This window comes from Octodon degus, unplaced genomic scaffold, assembly GCF_000260255.1.
Source record: "Octodon degus isolate 3935 unplaced genomic scaffold, OctDeg1.0 scaffold00081, whole genome shotgun sequence".
NCBI lineage: Eukaryota > Metazoa > Chordata > Mammalia > Rodentia > Octodontidae > Octodon > Octodon degus.
This window is the reverse complement of record NW_004524657.1, coordinates 9858971-9878571: the sequence shown is the minus strand read 5'-3', so window position 1 is coordinate 9878571 and position 19601 is coordinate 9858971. Positions and strand designations below refer to the sequence as shown.

The 19601-nt window shown below is 36.2% G+C and overlaps 1 pseudogene; it reads left to right on the top strand.

Annotated features, from left to right (window-relative positions):
- Window positions 1-18220: 18220 nt before the first annotated feature.
- Window positions 18221-18564, top strand: LOC101577464 (annotated as a pseudogene).
- The last annotated feature ends 1037 nt before the right edge of the window (window positions 18565-19601 follow it).

Sequence of the window (19601 nt, the reverse complement as noted above, 5' to 3'; positions counted from 1 at the left end):
TGAATGATGATAGCAAGGTGGATAGTGAACACTACTCATAAGATTTCAAATGTGAATGAGGACTCGGGGAAGTGAGTTAGAAGGTAGTCATGCTGTGTTATAGCAACGGAATTGACTATATTTTATCATGACCTAAAGCTTGTGTGAGACTGAGTTTAAAGGTAATAGACTAACTGACCTCATGGAGGAAATTTCAAAGCAGCCCAATGTTCACATTGTAACATAGGTAGTGTTGCATGCTTGCATTCCTCAGTTTCTTGTCACTGGGACAAAATACCTGACAGACATGATTTAAATGATAAAAGATTAATTTGGCTCAGTGGATTCAATTCATGATCAACTGGCTCCCAGGGAGAAATGTCATGGTGGAAAGACAGAAGAGAAAAGCTGACCTACTAACAGCTTCTAGGAAGCAGAGAGAAATGGGAGAAGTAGGGGGGGGTATTAACATGGCTGCACTGACATGCTTCCTCCAAGCAGGCCATGTCTCTCCTAATAGCACATTTAACCATGAACTCATCAATAAATTAATCCAATGATGAGTAGAGTGTCACAAGAATCCAATCCTCACCCAAAGCCTCACCTATGAATATATGACACATTGAGGGGACATTCTAAATCTAAAACATAATACTGCTCTTATCCAAATTTACAATGAGAATCAGAAACAAAACATCATGGCCAAAGACAAAAATTTCACAAAGCTCCTATGAATTTGAGGCAATGGCAGTGTGGTTGCTGACATTAGTGCTATGAAAATGAAACAAAGTACATTACAGCAGGAGATAGGAAAGAGGCAATAAAGACATCTCTGAAACTGGCCATGTTCTACCCATGGCAGACTCAAAGGAATAAAAATGTAAACTTCTTTAAGAGACTTTGCTTTGAAATGAGAACCTCAAGAATCTTGATCATGCATGGCTCCCTAAACTCATTTCTCTGAGTTTAGCCATCAAGGCATACAAAGGCCACTGAAGCCATGGTCAAAAGGAACCCAGCTACTACTAGAGCAAGCAGCAGACGTTTGCATTGTCCACATGATAGTGGGTTTTTTTAGGCTTGCATAATGTAAGAGTTATGGGGTCACAAAGACTTTCACCCAGATTTCAAAGAAAGGGCTAGGGGGGTCAATTGATATAGCATGAGAGAATCAAAGTCCCTGAGAAGAGTTCCCACCCATGAAATATGCATCAGGAAGTAGAGCAGCCCAAAAGTAGGTTGATGTGGACTACAACTAGCAAGACCAAAAATATGTGTTGCCCCAGACATTTGTAGCTTATACCATCACTTGGCCCTGATGCAGGACATAGAGCTATGGGATTTAACGTTTTCTTTGCTGAGTGCTGATCTTGCTTTGATATGATTCCTTTCCTCCTTTTTGGGTTGAAATGTTTATCCCTAGCTGTTGTGTGTTGAAAATATTTAACTTTATTTTTTACAAGGCCTTGCAACTAAGAATTTGAGACTCAAAGACTTTGACTTTTGAGAATTGCTATAATTATTGGAGACTTTAGTGGCTCTTGGAGATGAATTCAGTAAATTTTACATGAGATGACCCTCTTGGAGACCATGAAGGGAATTTTGTTCAGATCTACAACTTTCCTCAAAAGGCTTATCTTCAGAGGTAGAACTTTCAGAAAGTAACTAAATCATGAGAGTATTGAATGAGATGTTAGAAGCTAAAAACAGTGGGTCACTCTGGACATAACCTGAAAGGGTACATGCTTTCCTCAGCCTCTTTCTCTTCTCTCTATGTGGCTCTGTTCCTCCTCTCTATGCTGGCAGCCTTCGTGAGGGGAACAGCTTTTCTCTGCCATGCCTTTCTAGCATGATGTTTATGCTTTGATGACTGCTAACCACAAACTGAAACCTTGAGCCACAATATACCTTTCATCCTTGAAACAAGGCATGTAACATATTCTGCCCTGGCAATGTGAAGCTGGCAGATATGCTGATACACTAAATAATGCAAGGTCTAGGAAACATGCCTGACACATGTTGGAAAAATAACTGCACTTGCCTAGCTAATGACACTAGATAAATTATTTAATCTCTCTGGCTTTAGTTTCTTCATCTATAAATGGGAATAATGATAGTATCTACTGGTTTTATTATCACATAATATTACTAAAGAATAAAGAGCTGTCTCACCATATAATCTTGGAGTTTTGATTACTAAGTTATTATTTACACCTATCTACCACATAAAAAATATTTTGTTCCAAAACAGACCACATATACAACGGTAGCCCCTAAGATTGAAAAGAAAGTAAAAGTTTAATATCCTCTATGGTCTCATGAAGTACTATCATCCTATGATAGTGCAGTACTATGTGTTTATGATGGCATTTTTGCTTGTGATTGATGCTTGAATAAACAAATGTACTATGATGCCAGTAATATAAATGTATAGTACGTACAACTGGTCAATTCAATAATGATAATAAATTCTGTGCTACTGATTTATATATTTACCCCAGTAATTTTGAAAGTGTACTATAAAATAATATACCTTATTAGTTGGCAGCAGCCTATTTAATTTCCTGTTTCCTACACCTCTCGATTGCATCAAGAGGCTATGTCAAATGATTGGTCTATACTATCTAGGTCTGTATAAGTATACTCTTTGAGGTTCTTAAACTGTTGAAATTGCATAGTGATGCATTTCTCAGAATATGGCCCTGTCACTAAATGACACATAAACTGTATATGAGAACTTTTCTCTTCTTAGCTGAATTTGCAGTTAATGGTCAATTTTGCTCCTTGATGTTGCTCCTAAAATACATCAATTTTTAGATGTGTGCTATATGTAGTGATTTTTTATTAATAGCAATATCCCAGTGGTTTTTATTAATACTCAAAATAACTTTTGTTATATTTGAATGTTTTTGCTATTTCAGAACTCTTTTGACAATTTCTCTAAAGTTGCAGATAGAGGGCCGGCCAAATAGCTCAGAAGATTAAAGCACCTGCAAGCAGGCACAGGGGTTGGGGGTTCGATGCTCAGGCCAGCTGTGCTGGCCCAATCCCTGGGACATGCTGAGATGGCAATTGAGACTGGGTGTGGTGGCGAGTGCCTGTAATCCCAGCTCTTGGGAGACAGTAAACAGGCGGATCACTACGAGTCCAATCTAGTAGTGAGATCCTGAACACCCACGCTGTAGACCCTTCCCTAAAATACAATTGATCAATAAATAAATAAATAAATAAAATTAATTCACAGCTAGTGTGGGAAAATAGCTCATGACCTTCAGACCTACTGAAGAGTCATATTATGTACTTGATGGCATATCCTATGCATTCTTTTCTGGTAACTTTTTTAATTTTGCTAAAGAAAATACTTCAGGAATTTAGTTCTTCATGTGGTGTCAACTTTCCACTTTTAAATTCATTTCTATTGTGCCCTCATTCAAATAATAACTTCTCTAATGGAAAAACAATTTTCAGATTTCTCAGGATATTTTATAGGTAAGTTCTCAAAACTCTCACTTTATAGGCAAACTGCCTTTTCTCTAAAAAATCATAAGATTTTCTGTCTTCCCTATGATTTCACTGGTCTTATTCTGATATTTCTAGTTTCTTTTTGCAATATAGATATTCTGTATTCTAAATCCCTTTAATCGAATTCTCATCTCAGGAAAAAAATAACTCTCTTATTACTTGAGTCATGTCATTCTTTCTGTTCTCTCTAGTTTCTCATTATGTGAGTTTTATTACACTGACATTGAGTTTCTGAACATCTGACATGTATTTCTTATAAACTACATCCTTCTAAATTTGATTCACAATTCACATGTCTGTCTTTTTGCACTATGTTCTACAGAAACCTCTTTGATTGATCATCAGTGAAACCAGTCATGCTTCCAGTGGCATTCATTATTCTCCAGTTTTCCTATTGTCCTGAAGCTTTCTTTTTCTGCAGTTTCTTTACTTGGCTTTGGTATAGGTGCAATGCACACCAGATAAAACGAATTTGAACATTTTCCTACTTTCCATATTTTTAGAAGTTTGAGAAAGACTGACAATATTTTTTCTTTGAATATTTGCTAGAATTCACCATTGAGTCTACAGTCCTGGGCTTTTCCTGTTGGAAGATTCTGTTTGATGATTCAGCTCCTTACTTATTATTGGTCTTTCCTGATTTTTGTGTATCTTCATGATTCAGTCTTGGTAAGTTATATGTTTCTATGAATTTCTGTTTCTAGATTACGTAATTTAACATCATATATTTATTATAATTTTCTATACTTTTTTCTCTCCATCTCTCTCTCTGTGTCTCTCTGTCTCTGTTCTCTCTCTCTGTCTCTCTGTCTCTCTGTCTCTCTCTCTCTCTCTCTCTCTCTCTCTCTCTCTCTCTCTCTCTCTCTGGTCACAATGGCCTCAAAGTCTTAGTTCTCCTGACTCAGCCCCCTGAGTGCTAAAATTACAAGGTATGCCACCACACCTGGTCACAGTTGATTTTTATAATCTTTTGTAATTTTATGATGTCAGTTATAATGTCTCCTCTTTCATTTATAACTTTATTTGCATCTTAAATTTTTCTTTAGTCTGGTTAGAACCTTATCAATCTCTTTCTTTTAAAATCTCAACCCTTAATTTCATTGATTTTTTCCTATTGTTTTTCTATTCTCTATTTCATTTACTTCTGTTCTGATTTTTTCAAGTGATTTTTAGTTAATTTACATTTTTTATTTTAGTGGTTCTAGAGAATGGCTTAAAAGATGATCCACATTCCATCATGGTGAGTTTCTTTTTAAAAACTTTGCTACCCTTTGTATCTCAGGGCTTTTCAAAGCCCTCATCAGTCTGAGAGGTGGCAATAAATTGAATCCCACAAGTGAATGGTTGACCTTCATAGAAAATCCCTTCTTCCCTATGAAAAAATCCCCATCTGTTTTAGTAATGAACTCAACATTCCAAAATCTGATTAAAGTCATATTATCTTCTTTATCCTGGAAATAGTTTAATTTTGTCCACTGAAGTGGGCCTTTCTGAACCCAAAATAGCTCCTATGTGACTAGTTTTGCTATGTAATGATAAAGCTTTTAAAAATGAAGAACTTTCTGTTCTACATCATCAAATACTTTTCATATTTATTCCAACAATGTTATGTGATATTTTCATCAAATTCTATGAATTTTCTCTTATATGTATTCTCTGATTGGTAGTATATTCTAACTACATGACTTCAGTGTCCTTTACATCTTTATAAGATGTTAAATTTTCTTAAAATGCTTTTCTTATATTTGCCAATAATTCAGTTTCCTCAAGTATTATTCCAGCTAGCTTCATTTTTATGCAATCATTTCCTTAAATATATTTAAATTCTTAGTTGTTCATTCATACTTATAAGTGAGGGTTTATTGGTGACCAATGTCAAATTCACAGTTCTTTTGGTAGTGAATCTGATCACAAACAAGAGAAGCCATGGGTATGAGTGAGCTAGACAGTACTGCAGCCTATCTAGGACTCTACAACACATTGTCACCAACCAGCTTACTTAAACAAAAAATTATTTTTCCCATTTCCAGAGTCAAGAAAGTCCATGATCAAAGTACAGCATATCTGGTGTCTAGTGAGGGCCTGTTACCTGATTTGCAAGTGTACATCTTACTAATGTGTCTTCATGTAGCAAAAACCAGAAACAGAGGAAACAAGCCTCCTTACATCATCCTGTAAGGACACTAACCCCATCATGTTGATTCCATTCTCATGACTTAATTACTTTCTTTAGAACTCACACATTTGCATTTTAGGGGACACAAATGTGCAACCCCTAATGATTAATTGGAGCTTGCCTTTAAGAGATGGGAAACTCTATTCCTATTGGTAGCCAATATTACTACATCAAGCTTGCTATCAAATAATGCCTCTTACTCACTCCCTATGTCAGAACATATCCTCCCCTTTGCTACCTCTCAGACAATTTATGCCACTTCTAGAAATAGATAGAAATTATTTTTCCAGGTGCTTGTGGTGTCCCCATTTCACTAGTCTTCCTATTATATGTCCTACATATGAGCCCTGGTCCTACTTCCTAATGATTTTAATCTTTGAATTTTCTCAAGATTTATTTACAAAAGATAAATCTCTTTCTTCCTCCATTACTGCTCCCTCTGTCATTTGTATTAACTATTGATATTATTTAGTGACTCCAACAAGTCAATCTCATCTGCCTTACATATTCCAGCTATGTTATGCATTTCCTAATAATATTCTTCACATTTATCCTTTGGGGTTACCTTTATCTTTGAATGAAGCATGGAGCACTGAAGAGAATATGTGTGTGCTTACCCATCAACAAATGGCTCTGAAAAGGCCTTTTCTCTTCCTTAGTTTTATTTTTTTCCTTTCATAGTTACTTTTATTTAATGGTGTATATTGATTTAGTTTCTTTCATTTTGTTTTTATTTAAATATCATTGTAGCCCTTGGAGCACAAAACTAATTATGTCATTAAGGCACATAAATATGTGTCTATCAGGCCCACATTTATTCCTTACAATGTTTCTATGAATGAATTATTAATTTTAATTTTATGAGTTTTATCATAGTAAACACTAAGCAATTAACAGGAAAATTATAACAAAAAGTAAGTGTTGAGTTTTCAATATTCATTTTTATTAAAAGCATCAAAAATTTTAACATTGATTAGTTTTGGTGCACAGTCTAAAATATAGCATCAAAAGTAGATTTCTATATTAACTAGTGAAAAATACCAAGAGAACACTACAAAACAACTTATCTTGACTTCAATTATCCACCTAAGGCAGTCTACACACATGGCCATAGCATGTTCCATACACATGCATTGCCTACACATGTCTTTTGCATTTCTGGCTATTTTGTCAGTCATATTTGAAATCTCAGTAGTCATGCTGTTTTGTTAGGAATTTCTTGACTGGAATACAAAATATCAATGAAATAAATCATTAAATTCTTAATATGTATTGTGCATTTAGAATAGACATCAACATTTCCATATCAGATCTTTCCTCTTTGCAAAACCTAAAAGATAACATCAGAAATAAATTCCTACAACAAAAGAATCATTGCTTCAACTGTCATGCCCACAGAAATCCTCATATGTGACCACTGGATGTTCCATGAACACATCTCACTTGCACTAGAAGCACATGTGTTTTGCCATCATTTCCTATGTGGCAGCCTTGTCACCCTTCCCTTCATGTCTTGTCAGGAGCGTCCTCCTGTATTTTACAACATGCACTTAGGAGACAAGATATCAGTAAAATACAATATCAAATATGTAATGAGTGCTTACAAGAGACATCAATGTTTTCCCATTAGTTGGTTACCTGCTTACAAAACCTAAAAGATAACATCAAAATTAAAACCTATATGAATGACAGTGAAAACTCAAACAAAAAACTACCACTATTGCACCCAAGACAGTTTTCACACATGACAGCTGCATGTTCCACACACAAATACTGCTTTCACTGATAGTATGCATGTTTTGCTTCCTCTAGTAGGTCTTTTTGATGCTTCACCTGCATGTTCACCTATCATCTCACCAGTGTGCTCCACAAATCCTTTGCATCCCTGAGCAGAAACATTTTCTTCTGCTGCTATAAATGATCTCTTGTGAGCTCCAGTCCCAATCATCTAAGAAAATTTCTTTGTGATATTTTCCATTCATTTTCTTTGGAAACTATCAAACTACTTATGCCACACATGATTTACATCAAATAAAACATAATTGACCAATGCTTTGTTTCAAGTGACACTATATTTGCTGCATAGCTCATCAATGGCATCTACTTCACATTCAGTTTTGTCTTTGGAAGTTTCCATCACAGGCTTTCGTTTTGTCAAGTTTTCCCTATCAATATTTCCATCACGGTGAAATGTTAACATCAGTAGTATCACTTTGCTTTTCATTTCCATTTATGCAATCAATGTTATATCTTTCTAAAATCTAAAGATTGTACTACACAATTCTCTGTTTTTAAATTGGAATATTTAATTTGGAAGTCTGCTTTTTTCTTGTGTATAGTTCCTGCACTTGTTTACTTGTGCTCTGTCAGCAAATAAGAAACTGGTAAACCAATGGTTAAATGTCATTGGCATTTGCTTGGGAGATGGGAGCAACAAGTGTGATCGCAACATCATTTGGTTTATTACTATATGAACAAGGACCTGATGGCAGAGTTACAAGATAAATGTCTAAACTGAAAAAATAGTAAGTCTTCATATATAAAAAGGAATAGATTTTATGCTATATTTTGACTCATTTTTGCATGTTTTTTTTTACTTTCCTCTGATCATCATGAGATAACTGTGCTAAGTACAACAGACCTATAAATGTTTTCAGTTCTAGTAGGGTGGTGTCAAAATAAATACATTTTTATTCATTTTATTTTTTATGTATTTAGTATAAGATCTATAGGGTCTCACTACACAATCAGACTCCTAGTAATTCTCCTGTTTTCAGCCTCCCAAGTGCTGGGATTACAGGCATGCACTACCATGCCCAGTCTCAATTGTCCTCTCTGCACACCCCAGGGGCAAGGCCAACATATCACACTGCGGATCAAATCCCTGCTGCTGCACTCTGTCTAAGCAGCTTTAGTCTGCTGAGCTATCTGGCTGGCCCATCAATACATCTTTTAATGTGGCTACTGGTGCATACAGAACATTTACCCTAATTTCACCATATGTGTATTTTACAGTATCTTTTGCACATTATCTGTTACAGTTTCCAACACTGTATGGCAATGCTGGCATTCTGTCCAATACATTTTCTCCCACCAAGACCTTCACTATATTTTTACACCTAGTTCTTCCATTTGGTTGCATGACCATTTCGCAACATTTCAAATGAGCAAACATGTATTCACAGTACTGTTCTCTTTGTCATCTGAGTTAAGGAGGTCTGTATTCCCTTGTCTATATCAGCCAATTCTTGCTCCATTTCATTTTCACAGGGCTTCGGCTCACATGACCTATTAAAGTCATCACACTGGTCCCCACCCACAGCACTTTTCTGTTGTGAAAGCATCCACTTCTCCCTAATACATCCCCATCTTCATCACCCATGCAAAAGTAATCTGATGATTTACTTCTGAGCTCTCCAAAACTTCCAACTCTTGTTTTACATGTGCTTGATTGGGTAACTTCTACCAGAAAAATGAAAACTTTTTTTAAGTTTCTTAATTTTTTTTTATGTATTTGGTACAGGGCCTACAGCATCTCTCTACACAGATCAGACTTGTAGTGTTTCTCCTGTTTTCAGCCTCCCAAGTGCCAGGATTATAGGTGCATGCCACTATGCCATCTCAACTACCATCTCAGTGTGCCCCAGGGATGGGGCTGGCATGGCACACCGGGGATCAAACCCTGGTCCTTGTGCTCTGCCTAAGCAGGTGCTTTAATCTGCTGAGCTATTTGGCTAGTCAGAAAAAAAAAATTTTAACAAACCTTGGAATGGTGTGAAATTATTGGACCCTCTGTGACTCTCATGTACACGTATGTAAAATCAATTAGAGCATGAAGGTGGGTGAAAATCCCATTTTGATACATTGGCACATTTGACTGTCTTGCCATTTGTCACGCCAACTTGGTATAGATTGCTTCCTGTATCCCTCAGGGAAAAGTACTGAGACTCACAACTGGCTACTGAATGCTAAAATACAGATTTACAGTAGAAAAGTAAGAGATGTTCTCATTTGATTTGAAACTGTCTCATTGCTATCTGTTTATCAATAAAATTTTTTTAAAAAAAGTAAGAGATGGGTCTGCTGGACCCAGGCTTGTGCCTCAAGTTAAAAGCAAAATTGGAAAAGAAGCCTAACATAGGAGCTCAAGAAATATCCCCTTATCTATGTTTTTGCCAAAGAATGTCTGGTCATAAAAAGTTCTCCATAAGTATTTTTGAACAGCTTTTTTTTGCAACGGGTTTGCTGCGAGAGCACAGGTGTAGTGAAAATCACCACTAAATCAAAGCCAACATGGGAAAGGAAAAGACTCACATTAATATCATCGCCATAGGACATATGGACTCTGGCAAGTCCACCACTATCAGCCATCTGATCTACAAATGCAATGGCATGGACAAAAAAATCATTTTCAAAATGACAAAAGAATTTTTCAAAAGAAAAATTTGAGAAGGAGGCTGCTGAGATGGGGAAGCATTCCTTCAAGTACGCCTGGGTTTTGGACAAGCTGACAGCTGAGCATGAGCATGCTATCACCACTGACACCAGCCTGTGGGAATTTGAGACCAGCAAGTATTATGTGACCATCACTGGTGCCCCTGGACACAGAGACTTCATCATAAATCCTGATTATAGGCACATCTCAGGCTGACTGTGCTGTTGTGATTATTGCTGCCGGTGTTGGTGAATTCGAAGCTGGTATCTCCCAGAACAGGCAGACCAGTGAGAATGCCCTTCTGGCTTACACACTGGGTGTGAAATAATTAATTGTTGAAGTTAACAGAATGGATTCCATGGAGCCACCCTACAGCCAGAAGAGATACGAGGAAATTGTTAAGGAAGTCAGCACCTACATTAAGAAAATCGGCTATACCCCTGACACCGTAGCTTTTGTGCCAACTTCTGGTTGGAATGGTGACAACATGTGGGAGCTAAGTGTTAACATGCCTTGGTTCAAAGGATGGGAGGGTACTTGTAAAGATGGCAATGCCAGTGGAACCACACCTCTTGAAGCTTTGGATTGCATCCTCCCACTCACTTGCCCACCTGACAAGCCTTTGTGGCTGCCCCTCCAGGATGTCAACAAAATCAGTGGTATTGGCACTGTCCCCATGGGCTAAGTGGAGACTGGTATTCTCAGACCTGGCATGGTGGTCACCTTGCTCTGGTCAGCATCACAACTGAAGTCAAGTCTGTTGAAATGCACCATGAAGCTCTGAGTGAAGCTTTTCCTGGGGACAGTGTGGGCTTTAATGTCAAGAACATGTCTGTTGGGGCCAGGAAGATGGCTCAGTAGAATTAAGCACTTCCCTGGCAAGCACAAGGGCCTGAGTTCAATCCCCAGTTCCACAAAAAAAAAGTGTCTGTCAAAGCTGTCTGGCATGGCAATGTGGCCAGTGACAGCAAAAATGACCTACCAATGGAAGCAGCTGGTTTCACTGCTCAGGTGATCATCCTGAACCATCCAGGCCAGATAAGGGCTGGCTATGCCCCTGTTCTGGATTGTCACACAGCTCACATTGCTTGCAAATTTGCTGAGCTGAAAGAAAAGATTGATTGCCAGTCTGGTAAGAAGCTGGAAGATGGGATCAAGTTTTTAAAATCTGGTAATGCTGCCATTGTTGACATGGTTCCAGGCAAGCCCACGTGTGTTGAGAGCTTTTCTGATTACCCACCTCTGGGGTGTTTTGCTGTTCACAATGAGATAGACAGTTGCTGTGGGTGTCATCAAAGCTGTGGACAAGAAAGCTAATGGAGCTAGCAAGGTCACCAAGTCTGCCCCGAAAACTCAGAAGGCTAAATGAATACTATCCCTGACACCTGACACCCCAGTCTTAATCAGTGGTGGAAGACCAGTCTCAGAACTGTTTCTCCCAATTGGCCATTTAAGTTTAATAGTGAAAGACTGGTTAATGATAACAATCGTAAAACTTTCAGAAGGAAATGAAAATGTTTTGTGGATCACTTTTTGTGCATGTGACAGTTTTTAAGTTATTAGTTTTTAAAATCAATACTTTTTAATGGAAACAACTTGACCAAAAATCTGTCACAGAATTTTGAGACCCATTAAAACAAAGCTTGATGAGAAAAAAAAGTATTTTTGAACAAATACATAAATGTGGTAAATTATCATCACACCTGAAATGTCATCTTGCTTCTGTGTGAAATTAGGAGGCTCCTGCAAGTGGAGCAGACTTCAGGTCTTCTTGGGCTTGACAGGAAACCTTTATCATCAGTGCATAGGAGGGTACAAGGAAGACAGGCATACAGGACGTGAGCACTCTTAAGAAGAATTGATTTTTCCTTTTGTTTGGGGTTCTTTTTCTTGCTGTGAGGACAGAAATCTCTATTTGTACATTCTTTGTATGTCAAAAAGGGGACCAGATGTTTAGGGACTGTGCTTTGAGAACCAGCATCTCAGTGAAAATAATATCCATCTTCCCCCAATCACAGGATACATGGAATCTTTGCTACATAACAACAGAAATACATACTTTAATTAAATCAACATGTTCAGCATTGGTTTTCTTCTGCCAGTCTCTCACATAGCAAAGTAAGGCAATTGTACTTGCAAGCTGAGATAGGATCTACTACCCTTGCTTAGGTGGTCTTGTAACATAAATGTAAGGGGCCAGCACTGCCTTACCTTGCGCCATGCCCTGGATTGTGTCTGTTGGGATCATTTTAGCTGTGAGCATCCAAAGACCTGACTCAAACTGTAACAGGAAATAGAAATGTTTGTATCAATAACAAGAAGAAGACAGAGGCATAATGGGCTACAAGGCAGTGGATCCAAAACCTCAGGTTGTCAACAACCTAGGATCTTCCTTGCGCATCCTGTTATCAGCATTGTTCACCTCACTCAAAGACTGGTTCTCTTTATGCTCTTAAGAAGTTGTCAGCAACAATACTATTTCTGTTCATTTTTCACTGGAGGAAGGAAACATCCTTTCCCTAAATATCAAAGTAATGTACTTTTCTTAGACTAATTGGGATAAATTTAAATCATACGCTCTGCTGAAACCAGTAATTTTTGCCAAAAGAAGTGATGGGCTGAATGGCTTAGGCTTAGATTCCTGAAAATTCATTTTTTTCAGAAGGATGGAGTGCATGTTTTGTTTTCAATAATCAAGAACTAACCAGTCAATTCTGCAAACTACAAGTGGGAAAAGAATCCTTAGGTCACAACAGGTTTGATGTAATTTTGTCGTGTGCCAAAATGGATCTAATTTCAAGAGCATATAGCAATAATAACAGAATAATTATAAGTGATGCACTTTTAAAACCACTGTTATAAATATAGCAACTGGACATAACATATCATATCTATAAAGGCTACTTAAGATAGTCTTCAAAAGACAGTCTTGTGAGATATGAGATTTCTTCACTCAAAAATTTTCAGTTTGGCAGAAGCATCAATAAACTCTAACATTCTTCTCCTCTTGAAATCATTTAAAAAGTTGGAGAGCACTAGTTTCCTTTTGTATTTCAGCAATTCTGTTAGTGGAATTCTTCTTTTTTCCCTAAACTGATCATTATGGATAAACATAAAATCTCTAAATAGATTTTCCTAGTCAGTTAACCATATTCTTGAGGGAAAACATAAGGTAGAATCATTATTAAAAAGCATTCTCAGTAATACACACATCTTTATTATGTCAGTCTTTTGCCAAAAAAAAGCAAGATTGATAGTAAAATCCACTTACTTTTTTTTCTTCTCAGAACCAAGCCATCTGCCTCAAAACACACCACCAGCCTCTGTTAGATGAATTCATACATTTTAAAGCCCCGGAGTAACCATTTGAATGGAAATTGGACACTTCTTGTCATTTAGGAAGCTTTTTTAAATGGGAAAAGATTCTCATTTGTTCAATTAAATGTGTGTGTATGCAATACACTTTATGAAATTTATCCCAAAACAGTAAGGGCTGAAATAATATTTGAAACAGATGGCACAGCTGTTGTATTAGAGAGCTTTCCGTGGACATAGATGGAGACTCTGGACGAAATATGAAGTGCAGTCAAAATATTATACAATCAAGACTCCCAACCACAAACATTAAAGGTGGTAAAACCTTTTTAATGGAGGTGTGTGTCGAGTGCTAAGTTGTGTTCAGGTGGAATTTATACCCTCTCTTCTCAGTTGAGCCCTTAGAAGTTGAAAATGCTAGCTTTTCTGGCTTGGAGTTTTATCTCTGCTAAGTACTATTCAAAAATGATGCTGAAGATATCTTTCCCAAGGAAATGTTACGGAATGATGTGAATCTAGCAGAGAAAAGCAAACATACAGTGTTTTAGAGCTGGAAGAAAGAAAGGAGGAGAACATAGAGGTTATTTCTGTATTGTACTAATTTGTAGGTAAGGAAACAAAGGCTAAGGAAGGCTAAGAAGCACCACCTCCATTACACAGAATTAGTCTCCTGAGATGCCCCCAGGCCACTTCCACCACAGGTGCTGTTCACCAACAGGAAGGAATGGTCTGGTGTTTTTGAATGTTATATTATTTTTATTTCATTTCCTTTTGAACAAAGGTATCACATCTTTTTAAAAGCACAATTATTCATAAGTCAGGTTTAGAATGGGAAAGTAGAGAATTGTCTTTTCCTTTAATGCACTTTAAATTATGAGTATTTCACAAAAATGAAAGGACATATGCTTTAATTTCTGAGGGCAGTGTGTATATGTATATGAGTGCGCATTGGTGTGTTAGCAGGCTACTTTGTTGGGATTTTATTTTATATTAATTGTGTAAATAAAATTTGCAGTTTTTTATAATAAGTAAGAGCTCCATATCGTAGTCTCATCAAAAAGGTATAAAAGTTCAAATACAAACTTCTTGAATTCAGAATATTGAGGAGAAGAAATGCATGAGTACACACACACACACACACACACACACACACACACCTTGTGGGACTGGGGGGAAAATATTTTAACATTCACAACAACCATTATTTTTAAATTCAGTAATGTTTGGACTTTGAAAGTTAACACATTTGCCTCTCAGTTGTTGTTTTATAAACATGAATGTTGAAAGCAGATACCTTTCGTTTATTTCAGGGTGAGCCCTGCACTACTGAAAATGACAAATCTCAGTAATCACATTCAGGTACCCATACTCTTCTACAATGAAAAAAAATGGATAAAACCTATAATAAGAAAAGCAGAAAATAACTAGGTTTATCCTTCATGTTCTTACCAGAAAGAGCTAATGAAACCTTGTTCATCTTCAGAGAAACATTTTCCCTGGAGACAATGATCCTATACTTCCATAAAGTTCCACTAGAGAGGAAAAATTGATTTTCTAAAACACCCCTAGTTATTCCAAGGATAAAATAACATTACAGCCTGACATGTTAACCTCTTACCACATTTCTAAGAATGGATCTATATACCTGGAACACGGGAAAAATTAGGGCAACCTAAGGTTACCTCAGAAGAAAGTCTATTTAGGTCTGAAATGACCCAACTATTGGTTCATTTGTCACCTCTGCCTCACCACTTATTTCACTTGTGAATACGTGAAGTAGTCCAATTTCTGTTATTCTCTAAGCAAGAAAAGTAGTTCCTAAAAAGCAATACCTACACCTAACATGCTCACCAACTAGCAGCTAGGGGTACCCCAGAATTAATTTTATTTATTTCTTTCACACTCAGGAAAAAAAAATAAATTTCCCCCAGTACTCTGAGAAGCTGGAAACAAACTACTTGTTTCCATTGCATAATGTCTGAAAAGTTTTATAAAGAATTTAAAGATAATAAAAGCTTGAACACACTGATCTTACAATTTCTTTTTAAGATACTGACATTTCTTTCTCATAATAGCAAGTGGTGAAAGTGAGTCAGCAGTAGAGGAGTGTTTCTCTTTTTCTTAGTTGTGGTCTTATGTATGAAAAACAAAATCTCACTGACATTCCTATAAAAATTCTGTATCAGAATATGTGAGTCACTCACACAAAACACACATTCATTCATGTATACACTTAATGGGGAAGAGGGAAAAATTTCAATTTTTTTAAAAAGTAAAGCACAGTTGTACTTCAATTATTTTTATCACTTCATTTTCGTTTTATGCTATGGAGGGTCTACCCTGGGGAAGCATAGAGAGCTAATCTATCTCACATTTATTCTTATTTCATGGGGCAGAAACTTGGCCTAAGGAAACAAACTATCAAAATGCTCCATATTATTCAGGATTATTTGCAACAAGAGATTATTTGGGAAGCAGAGATACATAGTAATGATCAAGTTCTCTTAAGTCAAATAGAACATCCATGGGAATCTGACATAGAGGATCTAAAAGGGGAACTGAATAAAAGTTTTACAATAAGTCTCCATAAGAAACAAAGAATGAAATCCATTAGTATAATCCAAATAAATAACTATAAGGCAGATGAGAAGAATGTCCATTCTTTGCTTGATGAAAGGAGAAAGAGCATGGACCACTAGTGAGAAGAAAAATATGATCAAAATGAATGTTACATTCTCAACAACCTTCAAAGGTTGGAGTGACAGCAAGAGAGGTAGGTCACAGGAAAAAAATGGCCACAACTAGGTGATGCTATGAAATTTAAGCTTCCAAGCAAAATATGTAGAGGAAACACAGAAAGACTAAAGATATGTTTATTTTCTCCTTTTCTATTCACTTCTAGTACATCTGTTCTGTTTCTTAAAACCTCTCATTTCTGTGCCCAGTTGTCTTTCCTTACTGTGTTTTGGGCTGTACCTCTCTCAATAAAGCAACTTTCATTGTGGAAAATAATGGTACAATTATAATGGATGCATTTTTCTGGAGATGCACTATTCCTCAACAAAATAAATACACAACCACAAACTAACAAGGCAACTTGTTATCTGAACTAAGTCAGATAACAACTAATCAGTTCTGTTTCTGAGAAAGATAATGAGTTGTTCCATGTGTACTCTTTAACCTTAGTTTTGTAACAATAGTAAACATATCCTCATCAGAGGTAAGGCTGAGCCCTCCTGCCTAGTTTCTTCCTCCTTAACCTTATTGAAATGTGGGCACCATCATCTCACATCAATCTGTTACTCACTGTGCCTGAGTTCAATCCCCAGTTCCACCACAAAAAAAAAAAAAAAAAAAAAAAAAATCAAGCAGTGTAAGTCCCCTAATTTACTTTTGGGCCGGGGAGATGGCTCAGCAGGATAAGCGCTTGACTGTTACTCACTTGTTCCTCTGTGCATCAATCTATAATTTTCATTAAATTCAGAGTCTTGGTGTTTGTATTGTAATATTCACTTTCATGCTTTGATTTCAGGCCAATGTGATGTACAAGAAAAATTATTTGCTCATAATTTTACATTTTGAATATCTTACAAAATCTAAAATCACTTCTGCATTCTCCAGTTTAAAACACCTCCCCTCATCCCCACATATGCACACAGAATCCTGTAAAAGTTGACAATTAAAGAACCAACATGAAGGCCACTTATCCATAGGAATTAAAACCAGAGAAACACTGAGAAAAAAATCTGATCAGAAAACCAACTTAAGTAATTTCATTCACAACCAGTATACTTACATAATTTTTAGAAAACAAAACTCTTGTCTGATCTTTCCAATCAGTGCTACTCAACCAAATGCATCACTGTGTATAAAGTTTTAAATGCTTCTTCATATCTCTGGCTTTTAAAAATGATAACAATTTCTTGGCAGCAAATAGATAGAGTTCCATATGGTTCCTGTCTTATTTTTCCTGTCACAAATTAGGACACCTTCTCATAATAAAAACATGGTGTGTTGACAGTTTTCTAAAATCCTAGCTAATATTTTAAGAAAACTTACTCTTGGTTCTCTATCATGAGAAAGCATATTCAGGCACAAAGGGCTGATCAAAAGTAGCCTGAAATTTTAACTATCTTTTGAAGTAATTGCTCTTCATTGAAACAAGTTTCAATTTTAGAAAGCCTTCATATTCATTATAAATGTCTCCATAATTTAGAAAATATAGTTTTCTTTAAGATTTTTTCCAAGGAAAGACAAATGAGTATTCAAAAAATTAGAGAATAGATGGGAAGAGATGTCAGTCTTAAAAATATGAATGAGTGAAATATCATACTTAAAAATGTATTTTCAAAAAAACTTTAGACTTCTTTGTTATCTCTGGCTAAGAAATTTGAAAATTCTTCAGTGATACAAAATTTATATCTAGTGCACCTCCATATATTCTTCATCAGCTTTTTTTAAGTTCAACTCTCACTAGACTATTCATCCTCATTCTACAATTATAGATTTTTGTGCAAGGTAACAGAGAGCTATAATCTAGACAAAACCTGCTATTTTTCCTTGTGATACTTTCCATTTTCAATAACATGTAATTCTTTTTCTTTATTTTAAACTATCTTTTAGATAGACTCAGAGATATTGATCTTACAAACACATTCCTCTTCCAAATACTAAACACCTTACTGTTAAATTACATAAACTATTACGACCAATAAAATTGTATCCTTATATTAATATAACTAGAAGCTTGAGAGGTACCATGGTGGCTGGCATTGTCTTTGTCAGTCTCCGCCATGGCATACCAGGGTCAGGGCCAGAAAGTCCAGAAGGTGATGGTGCAGCCCATCAACCTCATTTTCAGATACTTGCAGAATAGATCCCGGATCCAGGTGTGGCTGTATGAGCAAGTGAACATGCGGATAGAGGGCTGTATGAGTACGGTTTTGATGAGTACATGAACCTTGTATTAGATGATGCAGAAGAAATTCATTCTAAAACAAAGTCAAGAAAACAACTGGGTCAGATCATGCTGAAAGGAGATAACATTACTCTGCTACAAAGTGTCTCCAACTAGAAATGATCAATGAATTCAAACAGGGAAGTGATGCAGTGGCAATTATGATGATATGTAAAAAGGCAATTGCTTAAGTGGTTTGCCCTGGGAGTGTTTGTAAAAAAAATTTGTTCATATTTTGACTATGCTTATGTTTTTACTGAAGGTCAATAAATGTAGAGTTGTTTTTATTTAAAAAAAAGAAGTTCATTTCCCTCAAATTACTGTAATACAAAAAGAAAGTTATCTTAAAGTCATATTAAGTATCACCTTATACTGTTATACCACAGTTTAGATGGTTTGTGTCCCAGAATGCTCACATGAGCTTAAATACCATCTACAGCAAAATAATACAATATAGTCTAACAGTCAATAATAGTAGTGGGTTATCCGTAGGACTGACAATGTCAGAAGCTGTTGACTTGAGTCCTTTACAGCTCGACATATTAATATGGCTTTACTTTTCATCTCATGATTATACTTTTCTGCTGGATGGTTAAGACCAAGATATAGCAAGACCTATATAACAAAAAATGTAACTTTTGTATATGACTAGGTCAGTGAAATCCCCTCAGGATTTATCCTGAAACCCTGTACAGTAGTTTGTAGATCACTTCTCACTGTCAGCCATGTGAGTGAGTCATGGCCATTGCTTGACCAATTTGCTGTCTGTGAAAGCCTGAATGTTTTCTCTTCATGTGACTCCTTAGGTACACTCTGCATCATCAATCTCTTCACACATCTACAATATTTAAATGGCAATGGAATACCCATCTCTGACAAAACTAAATGAAAGAAGGGGATACAAATGAAGGACCATTTTGTATCTGTATATGCAAAATAGGATAGATATACAGCTACTTTCTCTTAATTCATTGAGAAGAAAGATTTGTACTAATAGTGTTTGGACAGGTTATCATGTCTGCATCTTGTATTATGAATAACCACTAAGAAGACAACAATTTGTGATGTATTAATTATCGGAACTGTCCTACTAATCAGTTTTGAAACTGTCTCATTGTTATTTGTTGCTCAATAAGATTAATAAAAAAGTCATCTACAAATTATTAATGTATGATAAATAAAACTATGAGTTTAGCTAATATATGGTCTATTTTGGA